Below are 27,848 nucleotides of genomic sequence, written 5' to 3' on the forward strand. Positions count from 1 at the left end.
ACAGCAGCACATGGATACACTCTACCAGGTGGAGAGGCTGCTTTAGACGCTGCCAACACGGATCCTGGGATACACACAGCCAGAGTTGGAGACATCCAGTATTAAGTGTACAGCGCCATTCCTTATTAAATAATGCAAAATCTGAAATTCAATATAGCCCTTTATTATTAAGGGCATCTACTCATATCAAGGGGGGGGTAGCATATAAACATGTCATAAGCCCTGATTTTATATACATTTTATTACAGGAAATGACCCTTGGCCTCGTGGCAAAATGTGTAGAATAGCAGGAAATTAGCTATGAAATAGCAACAAAAAAAATTCTGCCCCAAGGTGACAAAATAATCCAATAAATAAAACACTTGGGGGAGCCGTGCTCAGACCTTGCGGGGTACACCGCAAAACTGCGCTACGCCACTGTTCGCATCCTATGCCTGCCAAGCTGTAATTGCCACTCAGGGATGAATAAAGTTTCTGAAATTGAATTGAGGGATATACCCGTGTCTTGAAGAGTTGGTCGTAGACCTCCAGCAGACAGGGCAGCTGTAAGCCTATCTCCTGCATGGTGAACGTAGACCTCCAGCAGACAGGGCAGCTGTAAGCCTACCTCCAGCAGACAGGGCAGCTGTAAGCCTATCTCCTGCAGATAGTGCAGCTGTAAGCCTACCTCCAGCAGACAGGGCAGCTGTAAGCCTATCTCCTGCATGGTGAACGTAGACCTCCAGCAGACAGGGCAGCTGTAAGCCTATCTCCTGCATGGTGAACGTAGACCTCCAGCAGACAGGGCAGCTGTAAGCCTATCTCCTGCATGGTGAACGTGACCAAGCCCACGTCCCAGTTCAGACGACACACCTGTTCAAAAAACTTCACCAGGAATTCTGGATGTACAAGACAGACTAGCGACATTAAACCATTTTCACATGCAACAGATCTCTGTAGTCCAATCACAGACAAGCTACGACAGGCCACAGCGTTGGTGGACAATTAGGCAAAACACAGATTACACTTCCAGTCCTTACAGAGACACACCGTAGAGACATGCTATGCATGTTGACTTCATGAATTGCTAATGTAATTACACTAAGTGGGGATGTTTTACATACAGGAAAATCTGTAGAGAAATCATGGAGTAAATAGATGGAAAGTAGACCTGGGGTTTTACCTAGAGGGAAGTATCTGGGTGTTCCAGCATAGATCTTTCCAAGAGACACCAGTTTGAGATTCAGAGCTCTCATTCTGTCAGCTGGACTCATGGCCAAACTGTCACCCAGCTCTGGAACAAATAGAAAAAGTAATTTTGGGTATTTGGAAATGGAAGCCCTACATCCCCAGAGTTAGATCATCTCATGGATATTTATTATTATTATTTATCTGTTATTTTACCAGATAAGTTGACTAAGAACACATTCTCATTTGCAGCCACGACCTGGGGAATAGTTACAGGGGAGAGGAGGGGGATGAATGAGCCGATTGTAAACTGGGGATTATTAGGTGACCGTGATGGTTTGAGGGTCAGATTGGGAATTTAGCAAGGACACCAGGGTTAACACCCTACTTTTATGATAAGTGCCATGGTATCTTTAATGACCGCAGAGAGTCAGGACACCTGTTTAACATCCAATCTAAAAGACTGCACCCTACACAGGGCAGTGTCCCCAATCACTGGCCAGGGGCATTGGGATATTTTTTTAGACCAGAGGAAAGAGTGCCTCCTACTGGCCCTCCAACACCACTTCCAGCAGCATCTGGTCTCCCATCCAATCCAGGGACTGACCAGGACCAACCCTGCTTAGCTTCAGAAGCAAGTTAGCAGTGGTATGCAGGGTGGCATGCTGCTGGCATATAATTTTTATGGTTTACAGGAACAGCTAGCATTCTGCAATTGCACTAACGTTAGTTAGCAACTTCCTTCAAACTGCATGCATAGACATAAAAATAGTATCCACGATGCAAAAATCCTGAATTGTCCCTTTAAGAAATAGTTCAGAATGCAATAGAAGGTTCTAAAAGACCAAAGTGTCAGAGACAAACAAGTGGGATGGCATCAGGTGCTACCATGTGTATTTGTCTCTACACACCTTTCTCCATGACCTGCCACAGAGAGTGCACCAGGATGGGGTCAGAGTGACCCGCACAGTGGATGATGGCCAGCTTGCATTCAGACAACCGGAAGTGATCTGCAAACTCCCCATATAGCTAGATTGGAGGACAAAGGATAGAGTATTAAAAAAAACTATTAAAGTCAAGGATAATGTTAGATATTCATGCACTGTTACCTTGGTGATGTCCATAAGCTCTGAATCCAGTTGTGACACGGCTCCCTGTACAGAGGGATGCTGGGGTACTGTCTGCTCAGAGTATCCTGGATCTGGACCTGAATACGGACCACCTGGGAGGGATGAAACCATATCAGCTGGAGTTAAAAAAAGATAATAAAATCTAAGCTGTATCAAAGGGTGAAAAATCTAAAAACCCAATCCATTTCAAGAATAGAGCTAGAATCTCCCCTCCCCGCACCTCCCATCTTCTCCTCCAGTTGGTGCAGGAATTCCCCCTCAGCTCCCTGGGCAGAGATGCAGGAGGAGCTCTTGGCTGACAGGATGGCCCTGGAGATGTACTCCAGCCTCTGCTTCAGTGAGATCTCTACTGAACAAACAGAAACAACACATTTAACATTGCTCAGAATCAACAAGAATGAGGACATTTTCATGACTGTTGGAGAGGACAAAAATAAAAGCCATTTAGCCGACACTTATCCAAAGGACTTAAATCACGTGTCTACATGTTTATTTTATGGGTGTCCCCAGAGGGAATCGATCCTAGCCTTGTTAGCACCGTGCTCTACCAACTGAGCAACACAGGACCAGTGTGTGCAAATGGCCCATCGTGTACAAAGACTCAGCCTGTTAGGCCTTTTACCTGAGCATGTCCGCAAGCCTGGCCAGGACGTGTGCTGCCTTCCCAAAGCTGTGACTCTTCTCATAGTATCTCCACAGCAGGTCCATGTTCCACACCTTACTCTGCTCCTGTTTGATCATGTGCATCAGGTGTTCCTCCAGGTAAGGAGAGTTCACCTGAATATACCACACAGAGTGCGAGGAGAATATTAAAAACCACAATAAAAGACCAGTTAAATGAAATACAAAAAAAAATTCAGAACGAGGCATCTCAGGCTGTGACTGCAGGACAATGCCAGAAGGTTCTTACCTCCAGAAGCTTGACGGTGAGGTCAGCCTGTATAAGCCAGTTGTAGAGGGCTATGTGGAAGAGTTCATCCAGTGACCTCTGGGCCAGACAAATAATCTGCTCAAACTACCAGGGAGAAAGAACATCATGATCAGCTTATTCATGAATTGAGGCCAAAATCTTGGAACACACATTCACATAAAAAAATAATAAGTAAACAAAATCTTGCTATTGCCATTGGGGGCAAGTCTCCTCCCAGCAGCACTCACATGGGCGGTGGCATCCTCGTTGCTCAGCATGTTAGGGTCAGAGGTCATGACAGGGGGTCCTGGCTGCTTAGGGACGCTGGGAGACTGAGGTGCAGCTTTACTTTGGTTCACCAGCTCCTGTATGGTGTCGGTGACACACTTATAACATGACGACCTACAGGAGGAGAGGAGGGGGTGGTCAGTCGATGTCAGCACAAAGGAGAAAATAAAGGGCCAGGATATCCCTTAACAGATATCTATTACCACAGTATTTCATATTCAATGTGAACAGGTAGTAGGTTACCTCTCCTGGAAGGCCAGTGCTCCAGTCTGATCCTCCTCTGGCTCTCCGTTCTTATAGAAGTGAGGTCCCAGCCTCTGAGGATCCTTCTTATCCGCTGCAGTCAGGCACAGCTCCAGCACTCATAGAAACACACTGAGAGGGAGAGAAACATGGTTAGCATCCATCCACACAGTAAGCGGCAGGGTAGCCTAGTGGTTAGAGTGTTGGACTATTAACCGGAAGGTTGCAAGTTCAAATCCCCGAGCTGACAAGGTACAAATCTGTCGTTCTGCTCCTGAACAGGCAGTTAGCCCACTGGAGAGGGAAATTTTAACCAATGACGTGTAGGCATGGTCTACTAATTGGTTGATGATGTCATTGGAAACACTCATCTTCTTGGCATCTTTTTGACTACAAAACATGCCATTCTCACATTTTTATGTTTGGGTGGTCCTGGAGATTATGACTATGGAGATGAAAAATCATTACAATTTTCCTTCATCTTATTTTCTTACTGGTCTGGTCATTCTGGACCAAAAATAATTTATATTTGCCCGGACATGGTGTAGTTTCTAAATGCATTGGGGTCATGCAGGGTCTCTAGGTTGACATGCTCTCTCTATATGCAGCCATTATTGGCTACATTTATTTATTATGATATGTATAAAAAGCTGTGTAGTATAATTGTGCAATGGAAGGCATTAGTCTATTCGTTAGAATTGCATTAAGAAACAAACTAAGTGTCATTTCAAGAATATTTTTTTTTATACATCTCATATTAGGACACTGCCCCTTTAAGACAACTGTGTTCCAAAAGAGCTAGACCTAGCTACAGTAGGCTAGCTGAGACAAATGCTAGATGTCTTTTTACAGCTTTCATTTGCAGACCAGCAACAGTAGCATGTTCACTATTGAAGGTTTACTTTTGTAAATGCCTTTCCTTAACTAAAATAAATAAGCTGAGCGAGTAGATTGATGGCCTCAACTCATGTACGGCTCAAGAAGTTGTGACTCGGGGGAGCGTGGTGGTGCTTGAATGAACAGCCAATCATATTGCTCAAATAGAAATAGCATGACTGTTTTTACTGGCTCCGGGCCAGTATGATGGCAGCCTTACCCTGTCTGTACTGGGAGCAGACCAGTGGCAGGTCTGATGGCTGATCAGCTGGTAGAGCTGTAGTGACTCTCTGTGTTCTCTCCTTATCTGTCCTAGTCTGGATCTGTCTGGAGCCCTGCAGCAACTCATTAGCCAGGGGAGAGACATTCAGTTCTCAGGTACTGTTATACAGGGAGAAACGAGGGCAGTGGATGCTACCAAAGTCTGCCCACAGACTAAAATCTGATGCAATGTCTGTTGTACATCATCCGTCATATATAAAAAAATAAAAAATAAAACTGGTGTGAGTATACTCTACCTTTGAGCAGATGCTGTGGTCACTGCTGTACAGTAGGGGGCAGATGTCTCTGAGGTGGGTGCTTATGGCATCTACAGAGGCAAAGTCTTTGATGTAGACGTTGATGAGGCTAGAGCATGCCGGAGCCCTGTGATCAGGGCTCCGGTCAGCACCCGACCCCGGATCACCACGTCTTTAAAAACTCACCCCCTTCATCTGGTCTTGGAACGCAAGGCACAGGGGTTATAAACAGGATACGAGACATCTTGACTAAATACTTGGACGATTAAACAATGGGATGAATCAGTCAGTGATTGTGCTGTCAATGTATTCCTGCACATCCTGAATATCCAGCGCTGGTTTCCCCAGGCACAGATTAAACCTGGTCTTTGATTTTTAATCTATCCCAATGGAGAGTGGACTAGGGTTAATCTATGTCTGGGGAACCAGTCTCCAGTGAGGTCATGGATCTAGAACTTACCTTGGGTAGTTCAGAGACAATGAGGCTGAACTGGTGGTCACACAGCAGCTTCCACAGGGCCAGGGTCTGACAGGAGCGATGCACCAGCTGCTGGATACCCTGCAGGGACATCCTCTCATTGACCTGAGCCTCGGCTGGGGACGGGGAAAGGATAACAATAAGGATTAGACATTCGGAGACCATAAAATAATTCAAGAACAGTGTGTTCTTAATAGTGTTATGATTATACTCAGACCCTGCTGTATTTCTGGTTGCTCCTTGATGTGGATGGCAGTTTACCTTTAACACACACATTACTTACTGTGGTACTTCCTCTGGAGTTCCTGCTGAACTTTCTGAGAACTGGCTCCTCCATCAGGCCGCATGAACCCTAGCAGCCGCTGCTGCAGATTGACTGGTGAGCTAAAACTGTAGAGCATAAGATGCCATTCAAACCGCATTTATTTCACCCGATGACCATAGAAGTGTAGCTATATTTTCTATAAAGTAGCCAGCCCAGGGATTGGCCACAGGGAGAAGCAGGGCTCAAGGGTCTGTCTTACCTGGCTGTACCCAGAGAAGAGGGGCTGAACTGGGAGTTCTTATCCAGGAAGTCCTTCAGACCACGGAGCTCCAGAAGAACAGACTCCAGATCAGATGAGCTGGCTGTGCTCTCCAACTGGGAGAGCGAGATTGACCGTCATCGTCAAATTAACTTGCAAAGGAAGACTAATTTGCGGTTTATGCAATACTCAGAATACTGACAGCCTGATTTCCTTTCATAACGATCTTCTCAATAGCAAGACTCCCGTCCCAGACATTACTGTTAATCAATAAGTTAACTTAATCAAGTGACTCAAGCCATAAGTGACACATTAATGTTTGAGTCCAGTACAAAAAGGTAAAGGGATAGTTCACCCAAATAAAAATGATAATATCAGTAACATGACTTGAATAGGATTTGTGCAACAAATGCTAAAAAACCAAAGCATGGATTGATGTCATACCTAGTCCAAAGACTGCTTACAGGGTAAGGACACCAACTTATCATTTTGTAATTTGGGTGAACTATCCGTTTAAACATGCCAGAAAATTGTATTTCCCCAGTATGGAGGTGAGACCTGATTACCGTACAGTACGTTGTCCAGCTGAGGTGACTCACCCCAGTATGGAGGTGAGACCTGATTACCGTACAGTACGTTGTCCAGCTGAGGTGACTCACCCCAGTATGGAGGTGAGACCCGATTACCATACAGTACGTTGTCCAGCTGAGGTGACTCACCCCAGTATGGAGGTGAGACCCGATTACCGTACAGTACGTTGTCCAGCTGAGGTGACTCACCCCAGTATGGAGGTGAGACCCGATTACCGTACAGTACGTTGTCCAGCTGAGGTGACTCACCCCAGTATGGAGGTGAGACCTGATTACCATACAGTACGTCGTCCAGCTGAGGTGACTCACCCCAGTATGGAGGTGAGACCTGAGTACCGTACAGTACGTTGTCCAGCTGAGGTGACTCACCCCAGTATGGAGGTGAGACCCGATTACCATACAGTACGTTGTCCAGCTGAGGTGACTCACCCCAGTATGGAGGTGAGACCTGAGTACCGTACGTTGTCCAGCTGAGGTGACTCACCCCAGTATGGAGGTGAGACCTGAGTACCGTACGTTGTCCAGCTGAGGTGACTCACCCCAGTATGGAGGTGAGACCTGAGTACCGTACAGTACGTTGTCCAGCTGAGGTGACTCACCCCAGTATGGAGGTGAGACCTGAGTACCGTACGTTGTCCAGCTGAGGTGACTCACCCCAGTATGGAGGTGAGACCTGAGTACCGTACGTTGTCCAGCTGAGGTGACTTAACCCAGTATGGAGGTGAGACCTTAGTACCATACAGTACGTTGTCCAGCTGAGGTGACTCACCCCAGTATGGAGGTGAGACCTGAGTACCGTACGTTGTCCAGCTGAGGTGACTTAACCCAGTATGGAGGTGAGACCTGAGTACCGTACGTTGTCCAGCTGAGGTGACTTAACCCAGTATGGAGGTGAGACCTGAGCAACGTACTAGTGAGGTGACTCACCCCAGTATACGTGTGAAGTAGACACTGATGCCGTTGTGCTTCCCTGAGAAGACCACCTCTGGCCAGAGGACAAGCCAGCGATGGGGGCGGAGGGCATGGCTGGTACATGGGGCGTAGACACACTGGGGCATCATACCTGAGATATTGTTGTCAAAAAACACATGCATTAAAAACACTCAAATGTTCCTCAGTAATTCACTCAATGTTGCCAATATTCAGTGGGTGAATGTGTCAATGGAGGCTGCTGAGGGGAGGAATAATGCTTGGAATGGTAACAAACACAAAAATGTGGATGATACCATTCCATTGACTGTTTAGTACTGTTGACTGCAAGGCACTCTGCAATCATATGGAGGAAAATGAGGGTAGTGTACCTGGAGCCGGTGTAGTTAGGAAACTAGGGTTAGGAATGGGGCTGCTGCCAACAGACATATGGGATCCTATAAAAACAACAGGCAGGGAGTCAGACAAGTGATGCAGACAGTCAACTTCTCATTCAAATCTGTACAACTTACACAAGGTGTTTCCACTACGACATTGCCATGTTACAACAAATGGGAATTCATATAATGCTAAAGTGCTACAAGTAGAAATCCCTCCTCAGATGCCCCTCACCTGGTACAGGAGAGCCGAACAGCGCTCCAATGCTGCTAGGAGCAGAATGAGCCGAGGGGAACCTCATCTGAGCCTCTCCTCCACACCTAAAGAAGGCTCTGGTGGCCCACTGAGACACCTCACTGTCACAGGAAGCACTGGAACAGGACAGAATCAGAGCAGTGGCACATGCCTGGTCCTCCTGAGGAGAGAGGATTAGATCAATAAACAGAGAAAGACTGTGTGTTTAGGGGTACTTGCACTAACAAGACATTGAGTAATGAGATTCATACCCTGTGCAGTAGGAAGAAGCGTTCGACTTCTTCACTTTCCACCAGTAGGTGGCGCAGCTAGTCCACCGGCAGCAATTTATGGAATATGTGACTTCCCTGGAAGACAATGATTAACAACAAGTTTATAGATTTTTGCCTTTGTTCACAAAATTACAGACAGGACTGAACAAGTTTCAGCGACTGTGTGAATTTAAAGTGCCATTCACACGGTATAAAATCTCCTCCTCCTCGATGGCACATAGCGCCCAGGAGTGGACATCTGAAATGAAACACAGACAATATGCGCTACAATATTTTTTAAAAGACAAAATGCATTTAAAAAAAATAAAAATCATAGCATATGCATCGCAAATAGGGTTCAGAGGTGGAAACTTTCCCTGGGAATATATGAGAATTAACAGAAATATGCAAATGAATACCATTTAAAACAGATTTTCACATTCAATATATTTACCATATGGAGACAAAACAAACCTTTACCTTACCATACGTAGACATAATTGTAAGTGATTAAATCCTTCCAATAGAAATAAACAATTTAGTTATGAATTGAACTTTAATTAAATGAGTTCACTTCACATGGGATGATTTCACTGAACAACAAAAGAAACTGAATATCGAACGATCCATCGCATCTCCCAAAAATGTTTTCAACATACATCTGTAAAATGATAGTCTTGAAAATAAAGCTTTGGTTGTCTTCTCTCTGGACCTCCTCAATGTCCACCTCTTGAACATCAGACTCTGAAGCCTCATCGTCACTTTCCAACCTGGTTGAGGATGGCTCGTTGTCAGGCTCAAAAAGCCTCAAATTTGCCCGGATGGCCACCAATTTTTCCACCCTTGTATTGATCAGCCTATTGTGTGCTTTGGTATGCGTGTTCCCAAACAAGCAGAGTCTGAACATCAGACAGGATGGCATCATCTCCCTCAATGCGTGCAATGGCTACTGCTATAGGTTTCAGGAGTTTCAGGCTGCTTACCACTCTCTCCCAAAAAAACATCATCCAGGAGGATCCTCTTGATGGGGCTGTCCACGTCGGCAGAGTGTGGTATGGCCATTTTTGGAGAGACTCCTTCCCCTCCTGGAGACTGCCAAACATGATGACACCACACCAACAGGTGTTGTTAGGTGGTGTTAGGTGGTGCTCTTATTCTTCACTTTGCTGCTTTAACTTGATTACCCTTCACATACCTAACCATTTCCTTGGCTCTCTTGCAGAGTGTATCCATTGTTTTCAGTGCTATGATGTCCTTGAGGAGCAGATTCAATGCATTAACAGCACAGCTAATGGGTGTGATGTGAGGGTAGGAATCCTCCACTTTAGACCAAGCAGCCTTCATGGTTGCAGCATTGTCTGTCACCAGTGCAAATACCTTCTGTGGTCAAAGATCATTGATGACGACCTTCAGCTCATCTGCAATGTGGAGAACTGGTATGTCTGTTGTCCATTGTGTCTGTGCTCTTGTAGAATACTGGTTGAGGGGTGGAGATTTAGTTAATTATTCCTTGCCCACAAACATTTGACCACCCATCAGAGCTGATTGCGTTACAGACCGCTTTCTCTATGATTTGCTTGACCTTCACTTGAACTCTGCATCCAGCAAATTAGTAGATAAAGCATGTCTGTAAGAGGAGTTATGCTGGGCGAAGAACATTCAGAAATCTCTTCCAATACACATTGCTTGTGAGCATCAGAGGTGAACCAGTTGCATACACAGCTCGAGTAAGACATTCATCAGCATCTCTGACTACGTTCCTCCATTGAGTAAAAAAAACAACTTCCGATTCCAGGAGGACCATGAGCAGTTGCTATCAATAAGGTGTCTGATTACTTCTATTTGAGGTAAAAATGATGAGGGACTTTTGACAGAGGCTGCTGGTTGTGAATGCTGAGGGAACTTTATGCACTTGGCCAGTTGATTCTGCATCTTTGTTGAATTCTTCACATATGATTTGCACAGTATTTGCAAATGTACACAGCTTTTCCTCCTACATTAGCTGCAGTGAAATGTCTCCACACAGACAGTGCTCATAGCACTTTCCTGTAAAGACTAGAAAAAAAAGAAGTAAAACAAAAACAAATAATTCCATGTACAGATAAATAGTTAAGCAGTTAGATTAAACTCCTTTGTAAGAAATGTTTTAAAATGAAACATGTATACTAACATTCCTCAGTTAGCAGACTCAAGCAAGCTAAAACCCACATGGTAGCAAAAACTAACTAGCAGAAATTGTTGATAAGTTAGACTTCGCTGAAGGCTACTATTTACTAGTTAACAGAAATCATGTCAAAATATATTCACCCCACACAGTATTGTAATCAAAACTTACCAGAAAGCATGTAGTCTTTGACTCAGACAGTGTAGTAGTGTGGACTCAATAGCATCTCATTAGTGTGCAAGATCTTGAGAATCAGCTGTACATGTGACGGAAGAGTGCACTGCACATGTGATGGAAGAGTGCACTGTGCATGCAGAGGGTTGCAATTCCATTGAATTGGGGATAGTTTAACCAAAATATGCCACAAGACCTAGAATTGCCTTATGCGTACCCCACAAAAAAAGGATCACTGTTATAAGCTGACTTTGATGAATTTAAGTAAAATCCCCTTGCAAAACTACCCATGGACATTTACCTGAAAGTTTAAGAACCTTTGCAACCCTAATCGCAAAGTAAGCTCGGTTTTGACATGACATCAAAGTGTGTGTGGATCTGGTGTAATACTGCTTAGTATAACCCTGTCAGCCCGCACCTGTGCCTCCATCAGAGGTTTCTTAAAGGGGAAGGAGTCATGGTTGATACACCACAGGATGTCACTGTCCTCAGTCTCAGAACCTGCCATGAGGAGAACTCCTGTGGGGATCAACACCAGAGAGACATGAGTAAACCTTTTTCTTAAAGGGGGCAATCTGCTATTGAGTCACTAACAAAGCAGCCACCCAGTCTCTGTTTTGGTAAAATTCTGAGGGATGGGCTTGGAGAGATGGATAGACAGAGGTAAGGATAGAAGGACTGACCATCTATAATATTACAATTATAGTTTTACGCATGTTTTGAGGCTACACAGTGTTTATTTACAAACAGCGGAAAAAAACAACCTTCGGTTCTGATGGGATACAACAGTTGAATTAAGTTCATGGGGCATTTATACAGTGGATTCGGAAAGTATTCAGATCCCTGGACTTTATCCACATTGTTACGTTACAGCCTTATTCTAAAATTTATTAAAATTGCACCCCCCCCAATCTACACACAATACACCATAATGACAAAGCAAAAACAGGATTAGACATTCTTGCAAACATATATATAAAAAAAAATAAAAAAGTACTCAAACCCTTTACTCAGTACTTTGTTGAAGCACCTTTGGCAGTGCTTACAGCCTTGAGTCTTGGGTATGAAGCTACAACCTTGGCACACCTGTATTTGGGGAGTTTCTCCCATTCTTCTCTGAGGATTCTCTCAAGCTTTGTCAGGTTGGATGAGGAGCATCGCTGCATAGCTATTTTCAGGTCACTCCAGAGATGTTCGATTGGATTCAAGTCTATGCTCAGGCTGGGCCACTCAAGGACATTGGGAGACTTGTCCAGAAGCCACGCATACATTGTCTTGGCTGTGTACTCAGGCTCATTATCCTGTTGGAAGGTGAACCGTCGCCCCAGTCTGAGGTACTTAGCACTCTGGAGCAGATTTTCATCAAGGATCTCTGTTCATCTTTCCCTCGATCCTGACTAGTCTCCCAGTCCCTGCCTCTGAAAAACACCCCCACAGCATGATACTGCCACCATCAGGCTTGGGATGGTGCCAAGTTTCTTCCAGACATAACACTTGTCATTCAGGACAGAGTTCAATCTTTGTTTCATCAGACCAGAAAATATTGTTTCTCATGGTCTGAGTCCTTTAGGTGCCTCTTAGCAAACTCCAAACGGGCTGTCATTCCTTTTACTAAGGAGTGGCTTCCGTCTGGCCACTCTACCATAATGGCCTGATTGGTGGAATGCTGCAGAGATGGGAGAACCTTCCAGAAGCACAACCACCTCTACAGAGGAACTCCAGAGCTCTGTCAGAGTGAACGGGTTCTTGGTCACATCCATGACCAAGGCCCTTCTCCCCCGATTTGGCCGGGCAGACAGCTCAAGGAAGAGTATTGGTGGTTCCAAAAAGCTTCCATTTAAGCATGATGGCGGCCACCGTGTTCTTGGGGGACCTTCAATGCTGCAGAGATTTTTGGTACCCTTCCCCAGACCTTTGCTAGGACACAAATTCTGTTTCAGAGCTCTACGGACAATTCGTTCAAACTCATGGTTAGATTTTTGCTCTGACATGCACTGTCAATTGTGGGATCTTATATAGATAGGTGGTACCTTCACAAATCATGTGCAATCAATTGAATTTACCGCAGGTGGACTCCAATCAAGTTGTAGAAACATCTCAAGGATGATCAATGGAAACAGGATGCACCTGAGCTCAATTTCAAGTCTCAAAGCTAAGGGTCTGAATACTTCTGTAAATAAGGTGTTTAGATTTCAAATACATTGGCAAAAATAAAACTGCTGAAGAAAAGCAGGCCCAAACCATGATGCTGCCACCACCATGTTTGACAGTGGGGATGTTGTGTTCAGGGTGATGAGCTGTGTTGCTTTTACGCCAAACATAACGTTTTGCATTGTTGCAAAAAAGTTCCATTTTGGTTTCATCTGACCAGAGCACCTTCTTCCACATGTTTGGTGTGTCTCCCAGGTGGCGTGTGGCAAACTTTAAACGACACTTTTTATGGATATCTTTAAGAAATGGCTTTCTTCTTGCCACTCTTCCATAAAGGCCAGATTTGTGCAATATACGACTGATTGTTGTCCTATGGACAGAGTGTCCCACCTCAGCTGTAGATCTCTGCAGTTCATCCAGAGTGATCATGGGCCTCTTGGCTGCATCTCTGATCAGTCTTCTCCTTGTATGAGCTGAAAGTTTAGAGGGACGGCCAGGTCTTGGTAGATTTGCAGTGGTCTGATACTCCTTCCATTTCAATATTATCGCTTGCACAGTGCTCCTTGGGATGTTTAAAGCTTGGGAAATCTTTTTGTATCCAAATCCGGCTTTAAACTTCTTCACAACAGTATCTCGGACCTGCCTGGTGTGTTCCTTGTTCTTCATGATGCTCTCTGCGCTTTTTACGGACCTCTGAGACTATCACAGTGCAGGTGCATTTATACGGAGACTTGATTACACACAGGTGGATTGTATTTATCATCATTAGTCATTTAGGTCAACATTGGATCATTCAGAGATCCTCACTGAACTTCTGGAGAGAGTTTGCTGCACTGAAAGTAAAGGTGCTGAATAATTTTGCACGCCCAATTTTTCAGTTTTTGATTTGTTAAAAAAGTTTGAAATATCCAATAAATGTCGTTCCACTTCATGATTGTGTCCCACTTGTTGATTCTTCACAAAAAAATACAGTTTTATATCTTTATGTTTGAAGCCTGAAATGTGGCAAAAGGTCAAAGTTCAAGGGGGCCGAATACTTTCGCAAGGCACTGGTAAGTAAAAAAAATTGACATAGCAACTGCAGATTGACCATTTAACTAGGGCGATGCTCGAGAATCAATTATAAAAGGATCGCATTGGAGGCTCGTGGGAGGAGCTATAAGAGGATGGGCTTATTGTAAATGGCTGGAATGGAATTAATAGAACTGATTGAAACGTGTGATTTCCATAGGTTTGATACCATTCCAGCCATAACAATGAGCCTGTCCTCCTATAGATCCTCCCATCAGACTCCACTGCAGGATAGCATACAGACTTCAGTGGCTTTACCTTTGATGTACAGAGCCTTGTGGACCTTAGCAGGTTTCTGCAGGGTGGAGGAGGCAGAGAAGCCTGGAGGCAGGCGGACATGGACCAGAGCTAGCAGACTAGGGCGTGCCGCTGGGTGCTTGGCATGCGGTGGGGCAAAGGGAGTAGTGCTGAAGTAGGGACGCACTCCTAGAAGCGCAGATAGAGAGCTACAGTAAGGTCATAAGGTCTTTGTTTTCATTACAGGATAAGTGTCTACAATGTCAGTCCGCCTCCTTACCTGTGTGAGTGACAGCCAACAGGTGGCAGTCGGAGGACTCAAATCTGTCTATCACAGAGATCTGTACGATGGGTTTAAACAGAGCGATCAATAGTCCTATAGAGAGAGATAAAATAAAACAATTAATTTGACCTGTTCTTAAGCAGTGATAACCTTTGACCAGGGAGTTTTTCTACATCTGCATTGCTTGCTGTTTTAGGCTGCGTTTCTGTATATCACTTTGTGACATTGGCTGATGTAAAAAGGGCTTGAAGTACATTGTATTGATTGACCATTCACTAGCCCTCCGGATATTATCCAGAGGTGAGGAGTAGCAGACCGACCTGGCAATGTTTCCTGCTGCAGCCGCGATGGAGCTCTGTGACATGGCCGCCACACGGTTCAGACCCTGCCCATCTGCACCCAGGTCATACACCTGGAACAAGCAGCAGCTTTATACTCAAGGTCCTATTCAGAAGAAGCTTTTCAAATGTCTGACAAAGTTCTAACCAATGCAATGTCATTCTGCAAATACTCACACATATGGATATTTACTACAGTGCTTACCATTCAAATTGTTAAACTCTTATGGGTTATATACCTGTAGAACCCCCTTTTCTGAGCAGGTGAAGTGAGTGTTACAGGAGTTGTCAATGGCAATCTGCATTAGCGGGTCTGTGGAGCACAAAGATAGAAATGTGATGTCAAATTTAATTTAAGAACTAGAGCATAACACAAGAACGTTCCAACTCCACAAGGAGCCTGAAAACTATCCTTACCATCCTCAGAGAAGGAGAACTGGAGCAGAGAGGGGACGAGGAAGGACAGGCTGCTTTTGGAGTGGTTAATCTTCCTGCAGCATTGGCTGAACCAGCCTGCCTCGGCCTGGTAGGCTACCTCATATTAGGCAGCCATCTTTCCCTGCCAGGAAGATGCGCCCCAGATCAGTGGAGGTGATGGCCAGGTGGTAGGTGTTGTCTGTGGGGATGGAGTACAGCGGGTCTGGGAGCAACTGTATCCCTCCAGACATGCAACACAGAGGGAGAGGAAAGAGATTAGATGAGACATTTCTGAAGTAGCCCATGGTGGGTCAATACGAATACCAACAACACAACCATGTCAATATAAACCAAATCAACAAATTTCATAACTGTCGCTGAATTGATGACACCAGGGTTATTGTATTATGTCTAGCGTGTGTGGTTCAGGTATAAGGGTCATCATTACTCACCTGCCTGAGCTTTAGGGAAGCTGAGCCCCAGGATCACCACATCCACAGGAGTGGCTAAGACCAACAGGAAGTGGATGCGTGGCTGGAAAATCCCTGCAGGAAATGTTTTATCCTGTGGGTTAAGTTACGCCAAACACCTACAAAGCTGTTGTGACTTTGAATACAGGAAACACAGCTCAGGTAAGAGTTATGCAATTTGACCTGCTTTAGGTTTGACCAGCCCCATGGACAGGATGGTTTCACTGAGCCCGTCAAAATATGCAACATCCCCCCTGTAGCACAGACAAGAGACAGAGAAAATGGGTCCATGTTTTCTTCTACTGCATAAAGTGACTTTATATAGGAGTGCTTGGTACTCACCCATCCTCATAATTCCACATGAAGATATCGTTGTCAATGGTGAGCCACGCCCGACAGATTTCAGGAAAAACTCCCATCATACAATTGCACTGCATATCTGCTAGGGGGAGGTTAAGGGCTAGGCAACTTGTCTGAAGTGGTAATTAGCTCATTTAACCCTGCACCGGCACTTCTGAGTTGAGCTGGTGAGACCTAGGGAGAATCTCAATTGCATACTCATCACATCCTCACCCCATTCTCAAAACCCATTGGAGAAGTTCAGAGAAGAGGAACCTCTGGCTTTCTAGTCCAATGGGTTTTGAGATGGAGATGAGGAGAGAGGACTATGCAATTGAGATCTTTCCCAATACACAGCTCCCTCTGTATATTCTCTGAAAAGGATACGGCTGAATTGCTCCACCAGCTCAGGTGGTAGGGGAACCCTGCGGACTGCACTGAGCTCAGGGAGGTTTGGCAAACTGAGCAGCCCAGGTTCCTGAAGAGGGTAGTCCATGTCCGACCCCCCAGACAAAGATGGCGTGTCTGCAACAGAGGGTAGAGAGAAAAAATAAAATAATCACAGCAGCACAATTTGGAAAGTGATGTAAGTGCCGAAACGTGGCTGTAGTCTCCCTAGAGACAGTAAGAAAGTTACAGCCAAGTATTATGGCTAGAATGACCTGTGAGATATCGATTTGACAAACTTGAACAACATACAAAATTGCACCATTGATCACTTGACCTACTGTGACAGGGGACATTAAGAAGCTATGAGAGGTCAGGGAAGCAGCGGTCTTCCTGAAGGTGTCGGTCTATGATCCGACCAGAGCTCTCCAGTGCTTCGGCAAGGGCAGCAGCAGGACTGCCTAAGGCGGACGGCATCTGACACTGAGCGACTGATGAGATTCACCTGAGAAGATGGATAAATTGATAAATTGACCAACCTTGACAACACTTCCTCAATTCCTGAATCAATTCCTGAATCAATTCCTGACTTGGAAGACAACCAAAGTCTTCTCAACATCCATTTCTAGTTGCAGGAGGTTTGCTTGAATTTAGATAAAATGTTCTGCTCCATGAAGTAATCGACCATCTTGTCCATTTCAAATCTTCTCTCATTGAGACAGGTGTGTCATGACATGTGGCACTTTGGGGTGGACACTAGGAATGTAACAATTCACTGATACATCCCCAATTCAAAATGTTTAATATACATGTGCATCGGTCTGCGAACCCCAAACTGATCCAAATAAAGCATACATCGGTTAGAAAATTAACTGAAACTATATGAAATCACCAGTTCACTAAAATGTTTTGCTCATATTAAATTCTTTCTACCCTCATCTTTTGTGACAACTTATGAGTCCTCTCCTTCAGGTGTCAAACTGCACGTAACTGTGTTGACAGTCATTTTGCATGCCGAACTCCCAGGCAATAATCAGTAGCCTAGTTGAACCAGACGCTGGGCACAGCGTCGCGGGCGCTGACCAATGTGAGGTAGACCTTGCACGTCTGCACGGCACCTTCAGCATTAAAATACTTAACTCTCATCTGGCTATACCTGAATGGGGATAACAATAAAATGTATATTGATTGTTGAGGTTAACCAATGGGAATAGTTTAGGTAGTTATGCTTTAAACAATCTGTGTATAATGGTCATTTTTAAATATGAAATGATCAGCTTTACCATGTATAACGAGGACAGTAAATCACTTTTGCACACTCCATGGCCGAAGCGAAAAGAGAAGATCAAAATAAGAACTTCAAAACATTAGATTTACATTTAAGTCATTTAGCAGACGCTCTTATCCAGAGTGACTTACAAATTGGTGCATTCACCTTATGACATCCAGTGGAACAGTCACTTTACAATAGTGCATCTAAATCTTAAAGGGGGGGGGTGAGAGGGATTACTTATCCTATCCTAGGTATTCCTTAAAGAGGTGGGGTTTCAGGTGTCTCCGGAAGGGTGATTGACTCCGCTGTCCTGGCGTCATAATCAGTCTCCTTGGAGATGGGCTGAAATCCAAAGTTCTATATTCATTGTCTATGCAATACCTAATTTATAAACGCTAAAATATTGTTCAAACACTTAAATCTGCAAAAATTACACGTTTATTAGTGGGCGATGGTGATTTCAGAACCAAAGTGAGAGGACAAAAGACACGGGCTACATTGCCCACACCCCCAAGTTTGATGGCGGTAGATGCCTAGTCTCCCTTATGGCTCAGCTCAGGTACCAACATACAGTTGAAGTTGGAAGTTTTACAAACACCCCTTTTTCCTCCAAACTTAACGATGGTCATTATGACCAAACAGTACTCATCAGACCAGAGGACATTTCTTCAAAAAAGTGGGATCTTTGTCCCCATGTGCAGTTGCAAACCGTAGTCTCGCTTTTTTAAAACGGCGGTTTTGGAGCAGTGGCTTCTTCCTTGCGGAACGGCCTTTCAGGTTGTCGATATAGGACTAATTTTACTGTGGATATAGATACTTTTGTACCCGTTTCCTCCAGCATCTTCACAAGGTCCTTTGCTGTTATTCTGGGATTGATTTGCACTTTTCGCACCAAAGTACGTTCATCTCTAGGAGACAGAATGTATCTCCTTCCTGAGCAGTATGATGGCTGCGTAGTCCCATGGTGTTTGTACAGATGAACATGGTACCTTCAGGCGTTTGGAAATTGTTCCCAAGGATGAACCAGACTTGAGGTCAACATTTTTTTCTGAGACCTTGTTTGATTTCTTTTGATATTCCCATGATGTCAAGCAAAGTGGTACTGAGTTTTAAGGTAAGGCCTTGAAATACATCCACAGGTACACCTCCAATTGAGTCAAATGATGTCAATTAGCCTATCAGAAGCTTCTAAAGCCATGACATCACTTTCTGGAATTTTCCAAGCTGTTTAAAAGGCACAGTCAACTTAGTGTATGTAAAATTTTGACCCACTGGAATTGTGATAGTGAATTATAAGTGAAATAATCTGCCTGTAAACAATTGTTGGAAAAATTACTTGTATCATACACAAAGTAGATGTCCTAACCGACTTGTCAAAACTATAGTTAGTTAACAAGAAATTTGTGGAGTGGTTGAAAAACAAGTTAATGACTCTAACCTAAGTGACTTCAACTGTACATCATAGATATACATTATTTACACACAAGTCACCTCAGAGAGGCCCAGCTCCATAAGCAGCAGATTGTAATTCAGAATGGAAAATGAAATAATTTATGCAACAAATGTTAATGCATCAAATTGATTAGTTCTTCAATCAAACCGAATAGCTTCAACTAAGCGTATTGTTCCTGTATTGCATCCCTTGTACCTAGTAGACATATTGAATTGTCTTGAAAGGGAAAAGATGCCTATTTGTCACATGCTTCGTAAACAACAGATGTAAGCTAACAGTGAAATGCTTACGTACAGCCCTTCCCAACAATTTAGAGGGGGAAAAAAGGAATAAAGACAATGAGTAGCGATAACTTGGCTATATGCAGGGATACAAGGTAATTAAGGTAGATGTGTGGATATAAGTAGGGATAAAGGGACTATATGCAACAGGATAGATAAACAGTAACAGCAGCGTATGAGATGAATCAAAAGTAATGCAAAAAAAGGGTAAATGCAGATTGCTAAATAGCCTGGGTAGCTATTGGTTAACTATTTAACTCTTATGGCTTGAGGATAGAAGCTGCTCAGAGTTCTGTTGCTTCCAGACTTGATGCATCGGTAACGATCAATGATGGGATTCTATTAATCAGGTATGCTTGTTTTGCACCAGGTGACAGTTGATTGCATTTGTATTGGAACCAGGCTGCCTTCCCTGTTCAAAGGTCATGTGGAGTTGGCAGAAAACAAAAATGACAATTAAAGGGATACTTCAGCATTTTGGCAATGAGTTAGATGAAATTGAGTATATCATTTGTATGTCTCAGTGTACAGGATGATGGACGTTAAGAGGTAGTTTTGTGAGCCAATGCCACCTAGCGTTGGTGCAATTACTGGAAGTTTATGGTATCGTCTAGCATTGCGCTAATGCTAGTTAGCAACTTCCTTCAAACTGCACGCGGAGACAAATTTTATCCACAAATTGATCGGACTCTGGGAAAGTAGATAAAAAGCCTCATTGCCAAAATTCTGAAGTCTCTCTTTAAGCATTGAAGTAATGAGTAAAATGATGTTTTTGCATTGCTTTTGATACACTGAATAAAAAAGGAACAATGTGTTGCCCCCCCATGTTTCATGAGCTGAAGTAAAAGATTCCAGAACTGTTCAATATGCACAATTTAATTGAAAAAAATATCTGGTTCCTTTTAGTCAGTGTTTCTCTTTTGCCAAGATAATCCATCCACCTGACAGGTGTGGCATATCAAGAAGCTAATTAAACAGTGTGATCATTACATGTGGTGCAGTGGGCCGGGTAACAAAATGTACAGTTTTGTCACAACACAATGCCACAGATGTCAAGTTGAAGGAGCTTGCAATTTGCATGCTACCTGCAGGAATGTCCACTAGAGCTTTTGCCAGATAATTGTAATGTTAATTTCTCTAAGATAAGCTTGTTTTAGAGAACTTGGGAGTATGTCGAACCAGCCAGAAACGCAGACCACGTGTAACCACGCCAGCCCAGGACCTCCACCTGGGGGATTGTCTAAGAACAGCCACCTGGAAAGCTGATAAAACTTTGGGTTTGCACAATCAAAGAATTTCTGCACAAACTGTGAGAGACCGTCTAAGGGAAGCTCATCTGCATGCTTGTTGTCCTCACCAGGGTCTTGACCTGACTGCAGTTCGGTGTGGTAACCGACTTCAGTGGGAAAATGCTCACCTTCGATGGACACTGGCACACTGGAGAAGTGTGCTCTTCACGGACGAATCCCGGTTTCAATGAACACAATTGCATTTTATCAATGGTAAATGCACAGAAATACCACAGCCATACACTGCTCTCGAGTGGCGCAGCGGTCTAAGGCACTGCATCTCAGTGCTAGAAGCATCACTACAGACCCTGGTTCAATTCCAGGCTGTATCACAACCAGCTGTGATTGAGAGTCCATTAGGGTGGCGAACAATTGGCCCAGCGTCGTCCGGGTTGGCGTTTGGTCATCATTGTAAATAAGAATTTGTTCTTAAAACCTCTTAAAGCTACCCCCTACTTTTTTCAATTTCCGCCTGAAGACATAGCAAAATCTAACTGCCTGCCAAGGGCTGGGACCAAAGTAACAAAGCCTACCATCAGTAACACACTACGCCGCCAGGGACTCAAATCCTGCAGTGCCAGACGTGTCCCCTGCTTAAGCCAGTACATGTCCAGGCCCGTCTGAAGTTTGCTAGAGAGCATTTAGTTGATCCAGAAGAAGATTGGGAGAATGTCATATGGTCAGATGAAACCAAAATAGAACTTTTTGGTAAAAACTCAACTCGTCGTGTTTGGAGGACAAAGAATGCTGAGTTGCATCCAAAGAACACCATACCTCCCGGCCACAACCGGGAGGTCCGTGGGGCGACGCACAATTGGCCTAGCATCGTCCAGGTTAGGGAGGGTTTGGCCGGTAGGGATATACTTGTCTCATCCCACAACAACGACTTCTGTGGCAGTTCGGGCGCAGTGCGTGCAAACCAAGGTTGCCAGGTGCACAGTGTTTCCTCTGCCACATTGGTGCGGCTGGCTTCCGGGTTGGATGCGCGCTGTGTTAAGAAGCAGTGCGGCTTGGTTGGGTTGTGTATCGGAGGACGCATGACTTTCAACCTTTGTCTCTCCCGAGTTGTAGCGATGAGACAAGATAGTAGCTACTAAAACAATTGGATACCACAAAATTGGGGAGAAAAAGGGGTAAAAAAAAAAAAAGATTATCCTACCAACAGGACATTAAAAACTAACATCTTACGTGTCACCAAGACATGACATTGCTAGCTCTATATGGACAATATAGAGCTAGCGGGATTTTCCATACACCGGCAGAACAGACACTACCTCTGGTAAGACGAGGGGTGGGGATGTGTGCCTTTGTCAATAACAGCTGGTGCGCGATGTCTAATTTTAAAGAAGTCTCTAGATATTGCTCTCCTGAGGTAGAGTAACTTATAAGCTGTCGCCCACACTATCTGTATTACCTGTAGCCGTCTATTTATCACCACAAAGTGAAGCTGGCACTAAGACCAGTCTCAACCAACTCTAAGGCCATAAGCAAAGAAGAAAACACTCACCCAGAAGCAGCACTCCTAGTGGCTGGGGACTTTAATGCTGGCTAACTTAAAATCAGTTTCACCAAATTTTTACCAGCATGTCACATGTGCAACCAGAAAAAAAAAATCCTAGACCACCTTGACTCCACGCAGAGATGCATACAAAGCTCTCCCCCGCCCTCCATTTGGCAAAACTGACCATAATTGTATCATTCGGATTCCTGCTTACAAGCAAAAACTAAAGCAGGAAGTACCAATGACTCACGCAATACGGAAGTGGTCAGATGACACGGATGCTACACTACAGGACTGTTTTGCTAGCACAGACTGGAATATGTTCTGGGATTCATCCAATGGCATTGAGGAATACACCACCTCAATCATTGGCTTCATCAAGTCGCTTTGGATAAAAGCGTCTGCTAAATGGCATATATTATTTATTATTATTATCAATAAGTGCATCGATGGCGTCGTCCCCACAGTGACTGTACGTACATATCCCAACCAGAAGCCAGGGATTACAGGCAATATCTGCATCGGGCTGAAGGCTAGAGCTGCCGCTTTCAAGGAGCGTGAGACTCATCCGGACTCTTATAAGTAATCTTGCAATGCCCTTAAACGAAGCATCAAAAAAGCAAAGCATCAATACAGGATTAATATTGAATCCTACTACACCGGCTCTGACGCTCATCGGATGTGGCAGGGCTTGAAAACTATTATGGACTACAAAGGGAAAACCTAGAAGCAGGCCTACCAGACAAGCAACATGCCTTTTAGCCCGCTTTGAGGCAAGGAACACTGAAGCATGCACGAGAGCACCATCTGTTCTGGATTACTGTGTGATAACACTCTCGGTAGCCGATGTGAACAAAACTTTTAAAACAGGTCAACATTCAAAGCTGCCAGGCCAGACGGATTACCAAGACATGTACTCAAAACATGCACGGACCAACTGTCAAGCGTCTTTACTGACATGTTCAACCTCTCCCTGACCGAGTACGTAATACCCACATGTTTCAAGCAGACCACCATAGTCCCTGTGCCCAAGGAAGCAAAGGTAACCTGACTAAATGATTACCACCTGGTGGCACTCACGTCAGTAGCCATGAAGTGCTTTGAAAGGCAGGTCATGGCGCACATCAACAGCATCCTCCCAGACACCCAAGACCCACTCCAAGTCACATACCGCCCCAACAGATGACTCAATCCACTCTGCCCTTTCTCACCTGGACAAAAGGAACACCTATGTGAGAATGCTGTTCATTGACTACAGCTTAGCGTTCAAAACCATAGTGCTAACAAAGCTCATTACTAAGCTAAGGACTCTGGGACTAAACACCTCGCTCTGCAATTAGATCTTGGACTTCCTGACGGGCCGCACCCAGGTGGTAAGAGTAGGCAATAACACATCTGCCACGTTGATCCTTAACACTGGGGCCCCTCAGGGGAGTCTACTTAGTCCCCTCCTGTATTCCCTGTTCACCTCTCATCTCTGAAGCTGGAGACTTAGCTCCCTCACTAGCTTTAAGCACCAGCTGTCAGAACAGCTCACAGATCACTGCACATAGCTCATCTGTAAAAAGCCCATCCAATCTACCTCTTCTCCATACTGTATTTATTTATCTTGCTCCTTTGCACCCCAGTATCTCAACTTGCACATTCATCCTCTGTACATCCTACCATTCCAGTGTTTATTTGCTATATTGTAATTACTTTGCCACCATGGCCTATTTATTGCCTTACCTCTCCTCTCTTACCCTACCTCATTTGCACATGCTGTATATAGATTTTCCTACTGTATTATTGATTGTACAGTGCCTTGCGAAAGTATTCGGCCCCCTTGAACTTTGCAACCTTTTGCCACATTTCAGGCTTCAAACATAAAGATATAAAACTGTATTTTTTTGTGAAGAATCAACAACAAGTGGGACACAATCATGAAGTGGAACGACATTTATTAGATATTTCAAACTTTAACAAATCAAAAACTGAAAAATTGGGTGTGCAAAATTATTCAGCCCCCTTAAGTTAATACTTTGTAGCGCCACCTTTTGCTGCGATTACAGCTGTAAGTCACTTGGGCTATGTCTATCAGTTTTGCACATCGAGAGACTGAATTTTTCCCATTCCTCCTTGCAAAACAGCTCGAGCTCAGTGAGGTTGGATGGAGAGCATTTGTGAACAGCAGTTCTTTCCACAGATTCTCGATTGGATTCAGGTCTGGACTTTGACTTGGCCATTCTAACACCTGGATATGTTTATTTTTGAACCATTCCATTGTAGATTTTGCTTTATGTTTTGGATCATTGTCTTGTTGGAAGACAAATCTCTGTCCCAGTCTCAGGTCTTTTGCAGACTCCATCAGGTTCTCTTCCAGAATGGTCCTGTATTTGGCTCCATCCATCTTCCCATTCATTTTAACCATCTTCCCTGTCCCTGCTGAAGAAAAGCAGGCCCAAACCATGATGCTGCCACCACCATGTTTGACAGTGGGGATGGTGTGTTCAGGGTGATGTGCTGTGTTGCTTTTACGCCAAACATAACGTTTAGCATTGTTGCCAAAAGGTTCAATTTTGGTTTCATCTGACCAGAGCACCTCCTTCCACATGTTTGGTGTGTCTCCCAGGTGGCGTGTGGCAAACTTTAAACAACACTTTTTATGGATATCTTTAAGAAATGGCTTTCTTCTTGCCACTCTTCCATAAAGGCCAGATTTGTGCAATATACGACTGATTGTTGTCCTATGGACAGAGTGTCCCACCTCAGCTGTAGATCTCTGCAGTTCATCCAGAGTGATCATGGGCCTCTTGGCTGCATCTCTGATCAGGCTTCTCCTTGTATGAGCTGAAAGTTTAGAGGGACGGCCAGGTCTTGGTAGATTTGCAGTGGTCTGATACTCCTTCCATTTCAATATTATCGCTTGCACAGTGCTCCTTGGGATGTTTAAAGCTTGGGAAATCTTTTTGTATCCAAATCCGGCTTTAAACTTCTTCACAACAGTATCTCGGACCTGCCTGGTGTGTTCCTTGTTCTTCATGATGCTCTCTGCGCTTTTTACGGACCTCTGAGACTATCACAGTGCAGGTGCATTTATACGGAGACTTGATTACACACAGGTGGATTGTATTTATCATCATTAGTCATTTAGGTCAACATTGGATCATTCAGAGATCCTCACTGAACTTCTGGAGAGAGTTTGCTGCACTGAAAGTAAAGGGGCTGAATAATTTTGCAAGCCCGATTTTTCAGTTTTTGATTTGTTAAAAAAGTTTGAAATATCCAATAAATGTCGTTCCACTTCATGATTGTGTCCCACTTGTTGTTGATTCTTCACAAAAGAATACAGTTTATCTTTATGTTTGAAGCCTGAAATGTGGCAAAAGGTCGCAAAGTTCAAGGGGGCCGAATACTTTCGCAAGGCACTGTATGTTTGTTTATTCCATGTGTACTCTGTGTTGTTGTGTGTCGAACAGCTTTGCTTTATCTTGGCCAGGTCGCAGTTATAAAATGAGAACTTGTTCTCAACTAGCCTACCTGGTTAAATAAAGGTGAAATAAAATATAAAATAAAATTCACCCACGACTGCGTGGCCAAACATGACTCCAACACCATTAAGTTTGCTTATGACACAGTGGTAGGCCTGATCACCAACAACGAACAGACGACCTAACGGGAGGTGGTCAGAGAACTGGCTTTGTGGTGCCATGACAACAACCTCTCCGAAAATGTGAGCAAGACTAAGGAGCTGATCTTGGACTTCAGGAAAAGGCGGGCCGAACAGGCCCCCATTAACATTGACGGGGCTGTAGGGGAGCAGGTGGAAAGTTTCCACCTGAGAAGACTGAAAAGATTTGTCATGGGGCCCCAGATCATCAAAAGTTCCTACAGCAGCACCATTGAGACCATCCTGACCAGTTACGTCACCCGCTGGTACGGTAACTGATCAGCATCTGACTAAGGCGCTAGAGGGTAATGTGAGCAGCCCAGTACATCACTGCGGCCAAGCTTCCTGCTATCCAGGACCAATATAATAGGCGGTGTCCGAGGAAAGCCCATAAAATTGTCAGACTCCAGTCACCCAAGTTATAGACTGTTTCTCTGCTACCGCACAGCATGCGGTACCAGAGCACCAAGTCTAGGACCAAAAGGCTCCTCAACAGCTTCTACCCCCAAGCCATAAGACTGCTGAACAAGTCTACCCCCCTCCCGTTTGTACACTTCTGCTACTCGCTGTTTGTTTGTTACCAATGCATAGACACTTTGCCCCCACCTACATGTACAGATTACCTCAACTAGCCCCGCACACTGACTCGGTACTGGTGCCCCCTGTATATAGCCTCGTTATTGTTATTCTTATTGTGTTACTTTTTATTTATCCTAACTTTTCTTGAACTGCAATGTTGGTTAAATTAATGGCTTGTAAGTAAGCATTTCACAGTAAAGTTTACACTTGTTGTATTCGGCGCATTAGACAAATAAAGTTTGATTTGATTGGCTAGGCTGATTCCATTGCAAACACAGATAGTGGCCAGCTAGCTAGCCCCAGTTATCTAGGGTTGTTTACTCAACTTTCCATATTACAAGGACAAACTAGGGTTGGTCCAAACCAGTCTCTATGGACTGTCTGCAGTGATTCAGTAAAGTTATTTAACTAACAACTTTTCTGTTTATCAAAATACGTCGGTTGGAAGTGATACAAGTTCGTGTGGTGGCTAGCTTGCGAAAACAATGGACCAGTTCACCTACTAACTTAGCTAGTTATACCTAACGGCAAGACACTAGCACCTGTTGGTAAGCTAGCTAAAAACGCGGCTCAATTGCTGTATATGTTAGCTAACTTGGTAACTAATGAGATTTATTGAATAACGTTCCCTACTATTGATACTCGCAATAAAATGTAATCTTACCTTACAGAAATCAAAATATGATCCCGTAGTCTTCAGTGTAAACAAACGTTGCTGCCAGCCTCAATGCCACTTTGGAACAGAGCTAGTGGCGAAAGGTTATGAAGTACCTCCGGTGTACTTTCAAGCGAGTTAGTAGTATCTTTTTGTAGGCACAAAATCCGCCATGATTCGTTGGACAAAGCCTATGGGGAAATTAATTGCCTTTTTTGTAGGGTTTTTAGACACATAAATAAAATATCTTATACGTTTTGTTCTATAATATAATATTCATCTGATAACAACACTTGTGATTTAAAAATAATAATAATGTAATCAAAAAAGCACAAAGGCTAAATCATTGGGGCTCCCGAGTGGCGCAGCAGTCAAAGGCACTGCATTTCAGTGCAAGAAGCGATTTAACTAGGCAAGTCAGTTAAGAACAAATTCTTATTTACAATGAAGGCCTTACCGGGGAACAGTGGGTTAACTGCCTTTTTCAGCGGCAGCTTTTTACCTTGTCAGCCCAGGATTCAATCCCGCAACCTTTCGGTTACTGTAACACTAACCACTAGGCCACCTTGCCGCATCAACATCCGACTGTGATTATGAGG

The 27,848-nt window shown here is 44.1% G+C and overlaps 1 pseudogene; it reads right to left on the reverse strand.

Moving 5' to 3' along the window:
- Positions 1 to 27,848, reverse strand: LOC123999109 (annotated as a pseudogene).

This window comes from Oncorhynchus gorbuscha, linkage group LG16 (genome assembly GCF_021184085.1).
Source record: "Oncorhynchus gorbuscha isolate QuinsamMale2020 ecotype Even-year linkage group LG16, OgorEven_v1.0, whole genome shotgun sequence".
NCBI classification, from domain to species: Eukaryota; Metazoa; Chordata; class Actinopteri; order Salmoniformes; family Salmonidae; genus Oncorhynchus; species Oncorhynchus gorbuscha.